At 35.8% G+C, this 12,740-nt stretch overlaps 1 protein-coding gene across 5 annotated transcripts in view; it reads left to right on the forward strand.

Annotated features, from left to right (window-relative positions):
* NKAIN2 (sodium/potassium transporting ATPase interacting 2) overlaps positions 1-12,740 on the forward strand; it is a gene marked incomplete at its 3' end in the record, with an annotated part of 1,039,202 nt that overhangs the window by 512,424 nt on the left and 514,038 nt on the right. The gene's annotated exons all lie outside the window — the stretch shown is intronic.

Genomic DNA, 12,740 nt, shown 5'->3' on the forward strand with positions numbered 1-12,740 from the left:
CTTGTAATTGTATCTTTGTCATTATAACATCAAAATGAATATCAATACAAAGAAAGTAATGAGTGAGGAATTACTGGATATGGACAGTCATATATCAGTATAAATTAAACAGAGTGACATATTCACATCATGAATAACATTGTCAGTATGTACTGAGTCTTGAAACCCATAATCCCAGAAGAATACTTCTAGAGTGTTAATGGATTTTATAAAAATAAATGAGAGTAGAAAACAGAAAATTGATATATTTTGTAAAATTAATAAAAGAAATGTATAATGATGAAGTTTATAATTTTAGGTAACACTATACTTAATTACTTCATTTTGATAGAGTTTCTAAAAGTTGGTAGCAGATGTTCTTGTACAGAGTATAAGATAAAATGCAGTAAGATGATTTATTTTACTCAAAATGTCTTTCAAAAGTAAAAATTTGATTACAGGGTTGTGGATGAAAATTATGGAAAGCAGTAGCACTTTAAATATGTGTGTGTGCTCTTAGAAACATACATCCATAAATACACATCTATTATATATACATACAAAATATGTATGTACACAAATATGTACAGATACAAATAGGTATAAATGGATATATACAAGTGTTTTTACTTAGTCTTTGGGAATTTCATGCACTGTGCCTTGATCTTATTCTTTCCCTTCACCAAGTCATGCCAAATCCAAAATCATGTTTTTTTTTCTTTTCTACAAACAAAAAACCAAAAAACATGGTTCGAGACCACTCCTGGGATTAGGCTTTTCTCTGGGTTGTGATTTATACCTAAATCTCTCCATTGTTACGCAGTGTCACTCCATTGAAGAAAACTGATTTTTTCCCTCTCAACGGTTGCTTCTTTTGGCTAGGGCTTGGACTTCATATGCACTTCTTCTCCTCCATGTAGGATTTTGTCTGACTTGAGCTTGCCCAGGTCCTATGCACACTACCACAGTGTCCTTGAGTTTGTATGTCCATCTTCCTTGTGGGGTCTGATAAACACTGTTTTCGTGATGTGATCCACCAGCTCTGGATCTGATAATCATTTGCCCCCTCTCTCTCAAAGATCCCTGAGCCTTGAGGAGAGGGGTTTGGTAAAGGCCTCACGTTAAGGGGTGAGCATTTCAGAGTCTGTCATTCTCTTCACGTTGTTCAGTTGTGAGGGTGTATGTTAATTAGTATTAACCTAAGAAAAAGTTTCTTAAGTGGTGCACTGATATGTGGTTATATTAATATGTCATTAGAATTCATTTTATCACTTGCTCAGTTATCAGAGTAATAATAGTAGAGGATTTTGTTGCTATTTTTAATCTTAGGGCCATGACATCACCAGCCTCAGGGTATTAACAGTGTCAGATATGATTTCTAACTGATGCACCAGTTCTTATATCCAGTCAAAAAGTTTTTGGTTACTTCTATAACATCCATGTCATTATTGTACTAGGGAACATATCTTGCAGGCAGGTCATTAATGTAGCATGCAGTTTACTTAACTGGATGAGACTGGTGATTTCTTTTTCTTCTGATAACATATATACTCATTTCTGGTGCTGTGAGTTAGCCAGGAGAGGTGAACCTCCCAAGTGAATACCAGCCTGATTTCTCCATGTGTTTGGTGTCTTCAGCAATAAGATCTTACCAGAATGTTATTTAGGAAAACCAATGGCTTTGGCAGTAACCCAAAATATTTAGGTTGACTATGTGATTGCATTAGCCAACAACTGTAAAATGTGTTGCTTTATCATTTCATTGAAGAGTAAACTGTGTTTAGCTTCATTTGGCAGTGAGACTCCAAGTAAACTAAGTTTAAGGAGACCTCTGGCACTTTACATAGGGCTCAGTGTGGTTTCTGCAAGTTGCAACATCTAGCATTGATGTTTTTAAATGTTTTGCCTGACTTCTCAGAGTTTTAACTCTTAAATTTTACATCAAAATGTAAAGTGTCTCAAGAGCTATCATTGCGTGTAAGTTTTATGGTGGATGGGTTTATAGTTAGGGTACTACTTTGGGAATAATTTATTTTATTTATAGGAATTTAGAAGGACTACTTCAGTTAATTGGTGTAGTACATTCAATTTTCTACTCAGAAGTGCAAGCCCCTCCAAAAAAATAAAATATAAAACAAAGATAAAAATAAACCCTCTGCCATTTCTAGGAGACACAACCTATTGGAGGCATAGAAGGTTTCTGTTCCTCTGGTTCTCACAATCTTTTTGCCTCCCTCTTACACTATGAAGCCTAGCTCTTTTATTTTATTTTATTTTTTTACATTCATAGATTGTCAAAAATTTTAATAGAATAGAAAACATTAATACTAAACATATTTGAATTGTATATAAAAAGTGTTTAAAATAATTTATTATGGAGGATAAAAAAGATATAATTATGATTTTCAAACACATGTGGTGCTATACTGTTTCTAAACTGTTTTTATTCGAAACATTAGGAAATAAAGTTATGTGAATATCAAGATTATTGGTTAGGGTATTTACACACAAACCAATGAGATTTGTTTTCCTAATGAAAATCTGAATTTCAAAGTACGTGTTTGGACAAGATTATATGCAGATTTATATTGTAGACGTATCAGGGCACCACAGAGTCACTAGTTCTGTATGTTTTCTACGAAAGGAAAAAGGTAAAAGTTTTTTGATGAAGGATAAGACCCATACCAAGCCTTGGGTATAGAATAAATATGTAGAATAAAGTTAAGAAATATCCTCGTTTAGTAAACTGGCAGTTTCCCTCCTGCTGCAAGCACCTGGGGTCAACTTAGAGAGCTGTTCACTACTTCCACATAACGTGTACCATCACTTTACTTATACAGCTATTATACTATGCTGGTTGCTGTGGCTTGTGGGGATCAAGCCGGGTTGGACTATTGTCTGCTTTCCTCTTGGAAACTTGTTATCCAATGCTGCCATGAAAGCTAGTTCTCAGGGAGAGAGTTTCAGGTCAGATTTAGCTCAGAACCTCCAGGTTCTGCATTTGACGTCCATGCCCTCTTCAGCAACATGGAACCCCTGAGAGGAAGCCAAGGGAAATAACAACAGCAAATAATGTTCTGGGAGTCGTTTAGAAAACTCTGACCAGCAATGCAAAAAGAGCATGCCCCAAGATTAGGGTTTGCATTTTTGCTAGATAGTCTGTATTTCTTGGGGGAATTCTCCACAGCATGGCTGTCAAAATCAGTCCTCAACAACGATAGCACCAATGGACAAACTGACACAGAAGAGGTAAGTTTCAGGGGATCTCCGTGCTGGGCAAATGACTGTAGACAACTAATGAATGCTAAGACAGGCACAAACAGTTTTATGAGGGAAGAACCTCACAATTATTTATCCAATTTCAGTTGATGAGGCATGAAATTGTACATATACAAATAACTCTGTGTTGGCTGAGAAGGTTTTAATTATATATTTAGAAATATATTGGAACAATTCAAAAATAATAACCAAGAATATGAGAGAAAGACCAAGGGGAGAATGTATGAGGGGTTGAAGGGAAGAAAGGGAAAGGTGAAATGATATGATTATATTTTTTTAAAAATTCATATTTTTATTTTTGGAGCTATAATACAATTATATCATCTCTCTCTTCAATTTTCCTTCTCTAAACCATCCTATTTGCTCTCATTCAAATCATGGCTTCTTTCTTCATTTTTGTTACTTCATATATTTTATATGAATATATATATATAATATTATATCTTCCTAAGTATAACCTGCTCACCTGGTCAGTCTATATACCGTTACTTGTATGTGTGTTTTTAAGGGCTGACTGTTCATTATTGAATAAACAATTAGCGTGTTCTTCCCTGGTGAGTACCATTTAATAAACAATTAGAGTGTTCTTCCCTAGTGAGTACCATTTTTCCTGCCGTCATATTTCTAGTTACCTGTAGTTCTTTGTGGAGATTGAGGTTTTCTGGGTTTGTATCAACATTAGTATAAAGATTTGTGCAGCCTAGTCTCAATTCATATATCAAACAACATTTTTAAGTGACCATATGTAGAACTTAGATGGACTCAACGGCAGGACCGAGGATATGTCTGAACTGGGTGATACATGTTATTTTCGCCTCAGACAGATGGCGTGGTCTGTTTCACAACCATATAGTGACTTCGTAAGACTTCCTCACTGTGGTGGATTGGTTAGGTTACAATGAAGGTCATCACAGTGCCGTTTTAGCATGAACTGAATAGAGGAAACATGTTTAACATGTTACTTACATGTTCTTAAATACATGTATTTTTGTCTTCAGAAAACAAAATAGTCAGTGAATATGAACATTAAACCACTAGGTTGTTCCCAAAGTGTGGATCTTTCAGTGTAGGTTTCTTTTCTCAGAAGTCTGCTTACAGTTGAAATCCATATGTTGCTGTCAATACCACCAATGAAATGTTAAGGTGCAGAGCTATTTCTTAGACTACTTGTAAATAGTGCTTTTTACTTTTCCTGTTACTTTCTTGGCTAATGAAGCTTGCTGGTTGGATTTGTTCAGATCATCCTTAAATCCTTCCATGCTGACAGTTTTAATTAAAAGAAAAATTTCCAATCATTTCTCTAATGCCAGAGAAATGCTAAGTACAAATCCTTTCAGAATTTCAATGCCATGTCCTCTGCTAAAGCCTAGTGAAATAGTTCTGGCATTTGTGGAGGTTTTGGAGATTGCATAGCAAATGAGGGCAATGCTAGTTACTTCTTCTTTTTTTTTTTAAAGTGCCATCAAGGAACTATTATGATCACAAATATTTATCAGTTATCTTTGGTGTTTTTCTACTTCATTCCATTTGTGAGTTTAGACCTCTTCGTTTGATAAATCTGTTCAAATTTGCTATTTTTTTCAGTAATGTAAACAATTTTTACTTTCTTTATGAGTTCATGTTTGTTGGTGACCTTTAATCCAGATTCTCTCTGGAGAGTGAAACAAGTCATGGATCTTTTCCCTTTAATAAAACTTCTCACTCTTACCAGAAGATACCTCACTGACCATGGATAATTGCCTACGTTTACAGTACCAGGAATGAATCGCTTATTATTGAGTCAGCCCTGGTTCCAATTTGATTGCTCTTGACTACCACTGAGATGTAACTGCCACTAATGCATGCCTTGGTATGTCTTACCATGTTGGTCATTGTTGTGGTTCATCGGCTTTATATCTGAGTGGGACAATTAAATTTTTAGCACCTTCAAGTATGAAATACATCCTCAGAGAGAGGACTTTCAGGTCAATACCAGCTCTATTTGGCTTGATCCTTTATCAAAATTGCGTGGTGTCTTTAACAACAAGGGCTTGCCTTCAAATGTGAGGGGTGGGCAACCCCTGGGCAATGGCAGTAGCCTATATTGTTTGTGAAGCCTCTTGCACTCCTGTGACCATCAATTCACAGCCACATTTCCCATGCCTGGCACAGCAATGATAAACAGTCCTTGATTCATGCAATGTACACATGCTCAATATTTTCAACAAAGGAACTAGATACAAATGAACTTACAAAGAGTAATATGGCCTTCCGAATAGCTCTGGTTAATCTGAGAAGGAAACATGGACTCATATTAGTCTTTCATGTTTTGTTTACATTCTGGTATTCTCGTGTTTATTATTTATCTCTCTTTACTATTCGTTTTCTGTTTTTAAATTCTATCTATCCCCTTTTTTTATTCCCTCTACTTGAATGAATTTTTGTTTGTTCTAAAACGGTGCAACACATTGGAGCATCTAAACACAACATGAGAAATAACATATGTTGAGACTTAATGAAGAACTGATATCAAGACTGAAATGAGAAGAACCGTGATATTAAATAAATGGATTAAAAATGAGAGGGTTGGTAGTTTCTCCAAAAGAAAGCAAATCCTGAAATCCAGAGAAGCAATCACTCATCTCTTGTTCTCAGACTCCAAAGAGAGGATTCTTATACTGAGAAAGTAAACTGTCTTCTCCAAAATGCACACAAGGATATATATGTCTTTACAGTTTGTTTTTCCCTGACATAATTATGTATTTAACTCAGAATTGGAAGCAACAATACTCTGCTTTTTCACTTTGAGCAATGACGGATTATCTACACTGTTAGGAGGTTAAAAGTCATGCTTACCTATGCTGTTGCTTCCTCCTCTTCCTCCTCCGCCTCCTCCTTCCCCTTCTCCTCTTCTTTGTTTTTCTTCTTCCTTTTCTGAGAAAAGATTTAATGGATGTCCTGGAACTTAGGGATCTGCATGACTCTCCTGCTGAGTTCTGGGATTAAAGGCATGCCTACCACCTGATTTGCTTGTGTTGCTTACTGAGACAGGAATAAGGAAGGAAGGAAGGAAGGGAGGGAGGGAGAGAGGGAGCGAGGGAGGGAAGAAGGGAGGGACGGAAGGAGGGAGGGAAAAAGGGAGGAAGGAAGGAAGGGAGGAAGGAAGGGAGGGAGGAAATAAGAAGGAAAGAAGGGAGAATGGAGGGAGGGAAAGACAGAAAGAGAAAGAGAGAAAGGAAGAATGAAAGAAAGCATCACTTCCTGCCCATTTCTTTAAAAGGAGATGCCATAGTATACACCAAAGAATACCAACATCAATGGTATTCAATTTTAGAGGAAATATAATCTGTCCCTAAACACATCAGTATGAGTTTTGTCATATAATAAGTAATGAAGTTTATTCCTTCAGCAACAGAAAATATGAAGATAAGATAAATATGTCATTAAGAAATGAGTAGGGGTTTGTATAGGTGAATCATTTGTATTTTCTAAGATATAAAAATAGAATTAACCATGCCATCATCGTCCTATAAGTATTTTCAGAATATAGGAATGTATTCTGTTTGCAAACCCAGTATTTTCAGTAGTTTCCCATGAACTCTTGTAACTCTGAGTGCTAAAATGTACTCAGGCATGCAGAGTAAATAAATACATTCATCATTTTAAATGTCCTGCTTTTAATTTTATCATATTTGCTCCCTCAGTCTCTCACTATGTGTTGAGGTAGAAGACAAAATAAATTTAATTTTATTCCTCTGTGAGTGTGTGTGTGTGTGTGTGTGTGTGTGTGTGTGTGTGTGTGTGTGTTGTAATTAATGACAACTCTCAGAGCCTATTTTCTGCTTTGGTAATTCTATTTTTTTACATTTATTTTTATATACTTAATAAATTAGAGGTTATGCAGTAGAAAAATTATCAGCTGTACTTTATGCCACCATTTTAAAAATGAGCTTTACAAATATGCTGACAGGTGACCAGATCAAATATGTTATATTCTCACTGTCAGATTAGCAGAAGATCCATTTGGCTCAGGATCAGCTTGCCCTTGAATTGGAATCTGGGTTAATTGAGGCAAAGCTTAACTAGCTCCTTTGTGAAGCATGTGGAAGGCTGTTACTCTTTTAATTGCTGAACTCATCGATACTGCCCTCACATTTGGACATGTTCCCATTTTATTAATGTGTCAGCTGTTTGTTCTCATGGCTGGCGCTTTCCTACAATTTCAGTTTTTATAATTTAAAATTTTACTCCAAATCATATTTTGTACTGTTATAAGATATGTTTTATTAATACTACTATAGTTGTATTAACTTGAGATATTATGAAATTACTTAATGGATACAAATAAACTATACAGACCACATCATGGTAATTATGTTGTCATTTCCTAATGTTTGAAAATCTCAAGGTCGTCTCAGAAGCATAAGATGAGCAATGGGGTATTAGCAATATACTCATTGTCATTCCATTGTGCCAAAGAACACTTGGATTTTTTTTTTATTTTCCCACATGTGGTGGAGCCCACTATTATACCACTACACAATCTCTCTCACCTCTCTATCTTTCTAAACATCTAGTCATCACTGTTGTACATCAATACAAATAAATTTGCTTTCCGTGTATGAAACAGGACATGCAGTTTTTTTGTCAGGCCCTGACTTACTTTATTTATCATAGTGTTCTCCAATTCCATCTATTTTTTCTTGTGATAGATAGATAGATAGATAGATAGATAGATATGCTGGAGATTCTCTCAGGAGGCATATACATGGTGATAAATTAGTCTGACATCATTCTTTAACGACTACATAACATTCTGTCATGTAATCAACCACATTATGTCTTGGTGAATTTGTGACATTGCATGTACTCTATTAGCTAATAAACTTGTAGATTGCCTTAGCTATTGTGATTACTACTGTAAGAACCATGGAATGTGACTAGCTGTTAAATGTGCTGACTTTATTTCTTTGACAGTGTATCCAGAATGGAATAGGTAGATCATGGTACTCTATTTTTTGAGGATGGGACAAACAAATTCTTATCCATAATGAATTCATTAGTATAAATGTCCAGAGAAAAGATATGAACATTATTATCTCCACATCCTTGAAAGCATTGATTGGAGCACTTTTGTTAAATTATTTTAATTATTTTCTTTGCATAAGTTTTCTCAACAAACTTATTATAATATAAAAATATGTTTTACTTTGTATGTTGAATTTTATATTTTAGTGGCTGTACAATTTTTAATTGACTTGGTACAATCTTTAATCTTTCATATTTAGAATAATATAATCTACAAACAGAGATAGGTTGCATCCCTTCCCCTGACCTATTCCTTTATCTTGCTTAATTACTTTCATTAAGAACTCTACTCTGTCTTGTGAGAGTGGTGACATCTTTGCTATTTTCCAGGTCTCAGTGGCAAATATTTTTCTCTTCCCGTGTAATGTTTTCTGTGCTTTTTTTATGTTTTGTGTTTAGGTCTGTTTCTTTTGTTTCTGATTTGTTTACAGTTTTATCACTGAGAGTTTTGTGCTTTATTGATTTTTTAATGTGTTGGACTAATTACAGGACTTTGTCCTTTAATATGTTTATATGTTGTTACATTTATTCATTAGTCAGTGTTGGATCTTCCTTACATATATGGTACAAACCCAAATTATCATTATATTTAATCTTTCTTACATACTGTTGTATTCCTTTTGCTAGTATCTATTTCATAATTTGTGAACCTAATATCGATCATCAATAGTGGCTTATAACTAATTTTAATTGCACATATTCCTGGTATGATAGCTAATCTTGGCTGTCAGCTTGACAAATCTTAGAAAAAGGATCTCTACTGAAGAATTACCCCCATAGAATGGCCTGTGGGTTGTCTGTGTGCATTTTCTTACTTTCTGATGGAGGAGGGCCTAACCTACCAAGGGTGGCCATTCCTGGGCAGGTGAGTCTAGCTTGTATAAGGAAGAAAACTACATGAGCAGAGCAGTGAGCTGCATGGAGTGTTCCTCCATGGTCTCTGGTTCAGTTCCTGTCTCCAGGTGACTGCCTTGACTTTCCTTGAGCATGTATCATAACATCTAAACTAAAAGCAAGCACTTCCCTTGCTAACTTGCTTTTGGTAGTGATGTTTAACGTAGCAAAATGAAACCAAACTATACTTCCTGATTTTAGTATAGGGTGATACCAGCAATATGAATGACTTCAAATTATGCCCTGCCTTTTAATATCTTGGAATAAGGTCAAATAGAATTGGTGTTAGTATTGTTAAAAGCTTAATACAGCTGGGAAGTGAATGAAAGATCCAAATTTTAACTCAGTTGGGAGTCATTTTATTAACAAATTAATTATTTGATATTAGTTTACTCTGGTGTCCTTGTATAAGTATAAAAAGATGTCATATACACTTTCTATCATTTCATCTTTCTTGCTTAACTGATTGGTTGATCATTTTTCAGTGATCTTATGCCTTTCTACATTTTTCTTAATGTATTTTTACATCTATTCATTCATTGATAATGCATATGAGAATGTGTCCCCATAGCTCATGTGTGGACACCAGAGGACAACTTGCAGGATTTGGTTCTCTTCTTTCACTACATGAGTCCCAGTGATCCCAAGTCACAAAGCTTAAAAAACAAAATCTTGTCTCTCCACATCCTCGCCAACATGTGGTGTCATTTGAGTTTTTGATCTTAGCCATTCTGATGGGTGTAAGATGGAATCTCAGTGTCGTTTTGATTTGCATTTCTCTGATGCCTAATGAGGATGAGCATTTCTTTAAGTGTTTCTCAGCCATTTGATATTCCTCTGTTGAGAATTCTCTGTTTAGTTCTAAGCCCCATTTTGCAATTGGGTTGTTTGGTTTTGTGGTGTTTAATTTCTTGAGTTCTTTATATATTTTGGATATTAAACCTTTGTCAGATGAAGGGTTGGTGAAGATCTTTTCCCAGTCTGTAGGCTGTCGCTTTGTTCTCTTGACAGTGTCTCCTGCCTTACAGAAGCTTCTCAGCCTCATGAGGTCCCATTTATTAATTGTTGACATTAAGGCCTGGGCTGTTGGTGTACTGTTCAGGAAGTTGTTTCCTGTGCCTATGTGTCCCAGGCTCTTCCCCACTTTTTCCTCTAACTGAGTTAATGTCTCTAGTTTTAAGTTGAGGTCTTTAATCCACTTGGACTTGAGTTTTGTGCATGGTGACAAATAAGGGTCTAATTGCATTTTTCTACATGTAGACATCCAGTTAGACCAGCACCATTTGTTGAAGATGCTATCGTTTTTCCATTGAATAGATTTGGCTTCTTTGTCAAAAATCTAGTGAGCAAATGTGGAGAGAGAGGAACACTCCTTCACTGCTGGTGGGAATGCAAACTAGTACAACCACTTTGGAAAGCTATCTGGCATTTTCTCAGAAAAATGGGAATAGGGCTTCCTCAAGGCCCAGCTATCCCACTCCTTGGAATATACCCAGAAAATGCCCTAACAAACAACAGGGACATATGCTCAACCATGTTCATAGCTGCTTTATACACAATAGCCAGAACATGGAAACAGCCTAAATGTCCCTCAGTAGAAGAATGGACTAAGAAACTATGGTACATTTACACTATGGAGTATTACTCAGCTATTAAAAACGAGGAATTCCCAAAATTTGTGGACAAATGGATTGACCTAGAAATTATCATAATGAGTGAGTTCACCCAGAAGCAAAAAGAGACAAACGGTATATACTCACTTATATCAAAACACTAGTCCAAGGGATACGTCCCATGAAAAACCTTACTTACCAAGAAAGTGGGTCAGAGGAGAGGACATCCTATTGAGACTTTAGGCGAGAGTAGCATGGAAGAATGGGGAAATAATAGGACCCACAGGGTCCTGGAAACCTACAAGAAAAACTTTATGACAGGCAGATCTGGGTCCTGGGGTCTTCCTCAAACTAAGGCACCAGCCAAGGAGAAATAGGCAGTAAACTTCGAACCCCTACCAAGACCTAGCTGACGAACACGATATTCTCCACTGTTGAGTGGAGAGTGAGATCTGATTCTCACGTGAACTCTGGTGCCCCTTTTCTGACCACGTCCCCTGGATGGGGAGGCCTGGTGGCACTCAGAAGAAGGATAGCAAGTTACCAAGAAGAGACTCGATAATCTTAGAGCATACATAGGGGGAAGAAGTCTCCCTCAATCACAGACATAGGGGAGGGGAGAAGGGGGAAAGTGGGAGGGAGGGAGGAATGGGAGGAAACAGGGGAAGGGCTAACAATCAAGATGTAATATGAATAAATTAATAAAAAAAAATCCCCCCCCAAAAAAAATCTTGTTTCTCACTCAACCTTCTTGCTGGACTATCATTGTTACTTCATAGATGCATAGCTATTTTTGTTACCTTTGTATTGAATAATTTTCTTTATTGGTAAAGTGGACTCTCCAAAGTCAGAATATCATTAGGGTTTTTTTTTATCAAATTGTTACAATATCAGTAAATCAGTGTTTTACTGATTTTAAAAAATCAGTAAATCAGTTCTTCTAATTGTAGAATAAAGACTATTTACTTCTAGGTTTTATTAGTAAGAAGTAACTTTTGGTTGATTTTTTTCTGTTTCTTTAGCATATAAGTCTTTCTCTCTTTTTATTTTATCATTCTGATATTGTAAATTCTGAAGCTTCTCTTTTCTTACTCTCGTTTATGCCTACTCTTCATCTGGTTTTACAACTTTACATATCTTTATGGTTGCAGAAGATTTATCTTTTTCTCTTTGTAGTCTTTAATATGTGAATCCCTAAAAGTAAAAAAAAAAAAAAACTGGTTAAAATTCTCTCTATCATTCACTTCATTTAACATTCTTGTTCTGCCTCCTATTGCCTAAATCCCAGCTTTTTTCTTTCACAATGATATTTTATACTTCTAGAGTGTTCTGCCTTACCAGATGAATAGTTAGAAGATTAAATGTAGTTATTTACCAAATTAAATTACCTAGCAAGTTGATTTTGAAAGTATTAATATTAGTTCTCTATGAAATTAAATTTTATTTGCTGAATTGGGCACTCTTACCAGGAAGGCACAGGTAACCACAGCCATGTCTCCCAATTCTCTCTTTGTCCCTTTCTTCCACTTGAATTTTCACACCTCATCCCACTGTCCCATTGTTGGCCTTTGCAGAAGACCACAGCCCAGCATTCTGATCTATGTGAAGTCTTTCCCTTCGAGGCATGGACCACTCATGACTTGGTGGTTGTGCATTGCAAGAAACTCATTTAGTTTTCATCAGCAAAACTCTTTTAGTTTTGCTGTTCAGACTTCTTAGCAGTTTGACCACTCTATCCATGCTCAGAATTTATATCTTGTGTTTCCTAGGGTATGATCTCAGCTAAATAAGCTGTAAATGCCTTCATGTTTAGTCACTAAAGACTGTGCAGATTTTAAAGATATCCAGCTGCCTATCAAGTGTAAGATAGAAATTTCAGAATCTATTACTTTTTAAATGATTTCTAAT

The sequence above is a fragment of the Acomys minous genome (genome assembly GCF_964271855.1).
Source record: "Acomys minous genome assembly, chromosome: 3".
NCBI classification, from domain to species: Eukaryota; Metazoa; Chordata; class Mammalia; order Rodentia; family Muridae; genus Acomys; species Acomys minous.